The sequence below is a fragment of the Bos taurus genome, chromosome 12, assembly GCF_002263795.3.
Source record: "Bos taurus isolate L1 Dominette 01449 registration number 42190680 breed Hereford chromosome 12, ARS-UCD2.0, whole genome shotgun sequence".
Taxonomy (NCBI): Eukaryota; Metazoa; Chordata; class Mammalia; order Artiodactyla; family Bovidae; genus Bos; species Bos taurus.
The window spans coordinates 29960758-29966897 of NC_037339.1; positions in this window are offsets into that span (position 1 = coordinate 29960758).

A 6140-nucleotide genomic window follows, 5' to 3' on the forward strand; every position below is an offset into this window, starting at 1 on the left:
GTCACTTCAGTGATGTCTGACTCTTTGAGACCCCATGGATTGTAGCCTGACAGGCTCTTCTGTCCATGGGATTCTCTAGGCAAGGATACTGGAGTGGGTTCCCATGCCATCCTCCAGGGGATCTTCCCCACCCAGGGCTCAAACCCCCATCTTTTATATCTCATGTATTGCAGGTGGATTCACCACCACTGAGCCACCTGGGAAGCCCCTTATCATCTTGCCATTAATAGTAATTATATTTGGGTGCATTCCACAGTCCAAAATGGAACTCTTGATTACCCAATCTCACGCCCCCTCCAACTGCTCTATCTAAGATAACAGCTCCATTTTTTCCAGTTGTTTAAGGGAAAAACCCTTGGAGTCATCTCCTCCCCTACCCCTCCCAAACACACGTCCAGTCCACCAACAAATCCTACTGATTCTACGTTTGAAGTGTCTCCAGATTCCAGCTACTCCTCACTTCCTCCACCAACACCTCTAAGTCCAAACCACAATGCTTCTCACCTGGACCTTGGCTATACATCCTGACTGGTCTCCCTGTTTTCATTTCTGCCCCTTTGTTCAGTTGCTAAGTTGTGTCTGACTCTTTGCAACCCCATGGACTGCAGCACACCAGGCTTCCCTGTCTTTCACTATCTCCTGGAGTTAGCTCAAGTGCATGTCCATTGAGTTTGTGATGCCATCCAATCATCTCATCCTCTGTCATCCCCTTCTCCTCCTGCCCTCAGTCTTTCCCAGCATCAGGGTCTTTACCGATGAGTCAGCTCTTTGCATCAGGTGGCCACAGTATTGGAGATTCAGCTTCAGCATCAGTCCTTCCAATGAATATTCAGGACTGATTTCCTTTAGGATGGACTGGTTTGATCTCCTTGCAGTCCAAAGGATTCCCAAGAGACTTCTCCAGCATCACAGGTCAAAAGCATCAATTCTTTGTCACTCAGCCTACCCAGTACAAAATATTCTATGTAGAGAGTGATCTTTTAAAAACAGAAATTGGACAATGTTAACCCTCGGCTCAAATATCTGTCATGCTTTTCATATCATCCAAAGTAAAATTCATAACCTCAGGCTTCCCTGACCTGCCCTTCTCCCTGTCTGACCTCATCTCCTACTGCTCTCCCCTCGTTCCCCCAGGGACACCTTGGCCTTCTCTTAGAACACGAAGCGTTTCTGCCCTTGCTCCCTCTCACCGAAAGTCCTTTCTCCATACAGCCACAAGCTTCTCCCCTGTTCCCTCACTTCTGTCACGAGCGGGTTCAGTGCAGTGTTGAGGCCTTCCCGACCACCCTCATTAAAACAGCAGCTCTCATGCCTCTCTATCCTCAGCTGGCTGTATTTTTCTTCCTACTCCTGAATTCAACACCATATTATATATTTACATGGTGTATTGTATATATGGGAGATCGGGGTGGCTTAGATGGTAAAGAATCTGCCTGCAGTGCAGGAGACCCAGCTTCGATCCCTGGTCAGGAAGCTCCTGCAACCCACTCCAGTACTCTTGTCTGGAGAATCCCATGAACAGAGGAGCCTGGCGGGCTGCAGTTCATGGGGTCACAAAGAATCAGACACAACTGAGTGACTTTCACTTTTCATTATACATATATGAAACCCACTCTATTATTTTTACAACGTTTATTTATTTGGCTGTGCCACGTCTAGTTCCTGGACCAAGGATCAAACTCCTGTCCCCTGTACTGGGAACACGGAATCTTAACCATTGGACAGCCAGGGAAGTCCTGTCTTCAGTTTAAAGTAATATTATTTTTCTACTCTTCTATTTGTGAAAGCATTTTTTTAATGAAACAGAACAATTTTAAACTTATGTATAGAACAGCTTTTTCAAGAGGTTAAAAACAAAGAATGGATGTTTTGGGAAAGCATGGAAATCTGCTATATATACTTTTTTGGATTGGATGTGTGTGTGTGTGTGTGTGTGTGTGTGTGTGTAGCTGGGGGTAGGTAGTGAGGTTTGCAGGAGGTTAGAAAGAATTAAAAGAGCCATCAGGGGATACCAGAAGAGAAAAAATTTCAGAATCATTTTCTGTGTTGAAACACTGCTCTCTTTGAAATACAATAATGAAGGTAATGGTGCTACATAATTAACTCACATCATGTACATTGACTGATCTGTCTTGACAATCTGCTCTGAAAAAAGGAACCATATTAAAGCTTTCTTTCACATCCTTTGGCACATTAGAATAAGCGTGGCCGCTGGCCTCATGAGAACTTTTGTAGTGTTCAAGGTTTAAAATGCCTTCGCAGATTTTAAAATACGAGAGGACCACAACCACTCTCTCCTGTCTTAAAAAAACAATCTCTTTTTAAGCACATGTGTCAGTGGTGATCAGATTTAATATTTTTAAGAGGGAAAATGGATTCTACCAAGCTTTTCATTTTGAGGGTTTCAGAGAAGTTTTGTCTAAATAAATACTGTGCCCCTATCAGTTACCTCTGTGTATGTGTGTGTGTCTGTGTGTGTGTGCACGCTCAGTCATGTCTGACTTTTCAGGACCCCAAGAACTGTAGCCCGACAGTCTCCTCTGTCCATGGGATTTTCCAGGCAAGAATACTGGAGTGGGTTGCCTTTTCCTTCTCCATGGGATTTTCCCAACCCAGGGATGGAACTTGAGTCTCTTGCACCTCCTGCATTGGCAGGCAGAATCTTTACCACTAGTGCTGTTAGCCATCGCAATACTAATCTCAGTGGCATGCAACAGAAAGCGCTTATCTCTCGCTTTGTGGGTCACAAGGGTAGATCAGCTAGGGTAACTGTATTAGTCCATTTGGGCTGCTATGACTAAATACCGTAAACTGGGTAGTTCTCAAGCAACAAACATTTGTTTCTCATAGTTCTGGAGGCTGGAAATGCCAAGATCACAGCACGAACAGGTCTGGTGTTTGGTGAGCACTTTCTGCTTCAGATAGCCATCTTTTCTCTGTGTGTCTTGTGTGGCAGAAAGGAGCTCTCTGGGGTCTCTTTTATGAGGGCACTAATCCCAATCATGAGGGCTCTGCCTTAAGATCCAGTCACCTTCAAAGGTCCTACCTCCTAATACCATCACTTGGGGATTAGGATTTCAACAGAAGAATCTTTGTTATTGTTGTCATTCGGTTGCTCAATAATGTCTGACTCTGTGACCCTGTGGACTACAGCACGCCAGGCTTGCCTGTCCATCACCAACTCCCAGAGCTTGCTCAAACTCATCCATTGAGTCAGTTATGCCATCCAACCATCTCATCCTCTGTTATCCCCTTCTCCTCCTGCCTTCAATCTTTCTCAGCATCAGGGTCTTTTCTAATGAGTTCGCTCTTAGCATCAGGTGGCCAAAGTATTGGAGTTTCAGCTTCAGCATCAGTCCTTCAATGAATCTTCAGAATTGATTCCCTTTAGGATTGACTGGTTTGATCTCCTTGCTGTCCAAGGGGCTCTCAAGAGTCTTGCCCAACACCACAGTTCAGAAGCATCAATTCTTCAGCACTCAGCCTTCTTTATGGTCCAACTTTCACATCCATACAGGACTACTGGAAAAACTAAAGCTTTGACTACACGGACGTTTGTCGGCAAGGTAACATCTCTGCTTTTTTAATATGCTATGTTTGTCATAGCTCTTCTAAGGAGCAAGTGTCTTTTAATTTTGTGGCTGCAATCATTTTCAGAAGAATCTTGGGAAGATGCAAACAGACCATATCAGCAGCTCTCCTCCCCACACCTCTCATCCTCCTCCTGGGATCAGTGGGCAGCCAGGACTTAGGTCTGCTAACATCTCTGGTTAAAGCGAGTCACGTGACTAAATTCACAGTCAAAGTCTGGGGAAACACCTCCCATCTTTAGTAGGAGGGGTTGCAAAGTTACATAGCCAAGAATGCGGAGACAGAGAGACATGAAGAAATGGCGGGTGATACTTCAGTTTACCATGGTGCCCAAAGAAAAAGTCTATCAAATAGTGCATTCCAATGCTGTGCTTAAGTAGCATTTGTGGTTCTAGGGTGGCAGTCACTTACCTGTTCTGCAGTTCTGGAGGTAGGATGCTTTCCTGTCTCCAGCCACATGGATGGCAACCCATCTGGTTGTCGGCCAGCAGGTTGTCTGCTGCAGGCAATGGAGGTGATATAGGCTTTTCTTGCCTGTGCTGCCCTTAGACTACCAAAACTATCTCCGAAGAAGTAAAGGGAGGTTTGGGAGAAGGGTCGATTACGCGCAGATAGGGGATATTCTAGGCTGGCGAAACTATTCTGTATGATACTATAATAAGCACATGATACTATGCTTTTGTAAAAGCCCATAGAATGTCACAGCACAATGAGTCAACTTTAATATCTATAAATTAAAAAAAAATAATTTAAGAAGTCAAGGATCAGGAATTCACTAGCACGCCAGTGGTTAGGACTCTGCACTTTCACTGCTGAGGGCCCAGGTTCAATCCCTGGTTGGGGAACTAAGATTCCATAAGTCAGGCAACCTGGCCAAAAAAATTTTAAAAAGAGGTCAGTGATCCCATCTGGGACTCCCAGGGACTGGAGCCCTCTTCAATCTTTCCCAGCATCAGGGTCTTTTCTAACGAGTCAACTCTTAGCATCAGGTGGCCAAAATATTGGAGTTTCAGCTTCAGCATCAGTCCTTCAATGAATCTTCAGAATTGATTCCCTTTAGGATTGACTGGTTTGATCTCCTTGCAGTCCAGGGACTCTCAAGAGTCTTCTCCAACACCACAGTTCAGAAGCATCAGTTCTTCAGGACTCAGCCTTCTTTTTTTTTTTTTAAATCCAACTTTCACATCCATACATGACTACTGGAAAAACTGAAGCTTTGACTAGATGGACCTTTGTGGAAAGGAGGACAGTGGAAAACTGAAGATACAGCTATAACACGTCTGGAGAGATGAAACCCTCAGCCTCAGGCGAAGCTTTGTTAGCACAGTCTGAGGAAGTGGGTTAACATAAGACCAAACCATGTTCACAGGGATACACAACTTGTACTAGCATAAATTTATTGACTATTCTGGAACACAGAAGCGAGAACAAGAGAGCCCATGCTGTCAAGAGCCAACGACACTCTCTCCATGCAAGATCTGACTCCCCCTCCTTGACCTCTTTTGTCTGACAGACCCTCTGCCCCGTGTCCCCAGCCGACTATGCTTCAGCCACTCTGCCTCTGACTCTTTTCAGAACACTCTGAGAAACACTTCAAGATATTTCTTACTTGGATGACTTGCTGTTCCCCAAGCCTGGAAAGCTATTGCTCATCTTTTGGCATGGCTGGCCCTTCCTCTTCTTAATGGGTCAGCTTAAACCAGGCCTCCTTACAGGAGCCTTGGACTATCACAACGCTGCTTACACTGTGAGTGTGTGTGCATGCGTGCTTAGTCACCCAGTCGTGTGTGTGACTTTTCTGTGACCCCATGGACTGTAGCCTGCCAGGCTCCTCTGTCCATGGAATTCTCCAGGCAAGATTACTGGAGCTGGTTGCCATTTCCTTCTCCAGGGGATCTTCCTGAGCCAGGACTCGAACCCAGGTCTCCTGCATTGCTGACAGATTCTTTACCATCTGAGTGGCCAGGGAAGCCCTATGCTGTGTGTAGCACTTACACTTTGTAATTCTCCTGTTCATTTTCACTTGTTTCTGATCTGTCCCTCTCTCCATGATGCAAGCTCCATGCATGTCTTTTCACTGCTAGTGTATCCCCAAGACCTACAACCCTGCCTGGCACATAAAAGGTGTTCAATAAATATTCATTGAAAAAAGGGCTCTTCAGTGTTTAATATTTGGTTCAAGATCCTGATGGAATATGGGCCATGCTCTGGAGAGTACTGGGAGGACAGGAAGTCCCACTGCACACACTAAACTGAGACAGAATCCATATGAAATTACTCGTGGGCCACAGCTACATCCCCGGTGCTCCAAGAAAGACATAAACAGGAAAAAAAAAAAAAGAGAGAGAGAGAGAGAAATTTGGAATTAAGTAAATGCACAGAAAAAACAAACCCAGCATGAATGGCAACATGAATATAAATTAGAACATAATTCAAAGTCAAAACCATTAACATGGTCAAAGAAGAATAACATGTAATAGGAAAATGAAGAAGCTCTGTGTAAGTCATAAGCACTGATGAACAACATAGGAGCCAAAAGTATGTAGCAA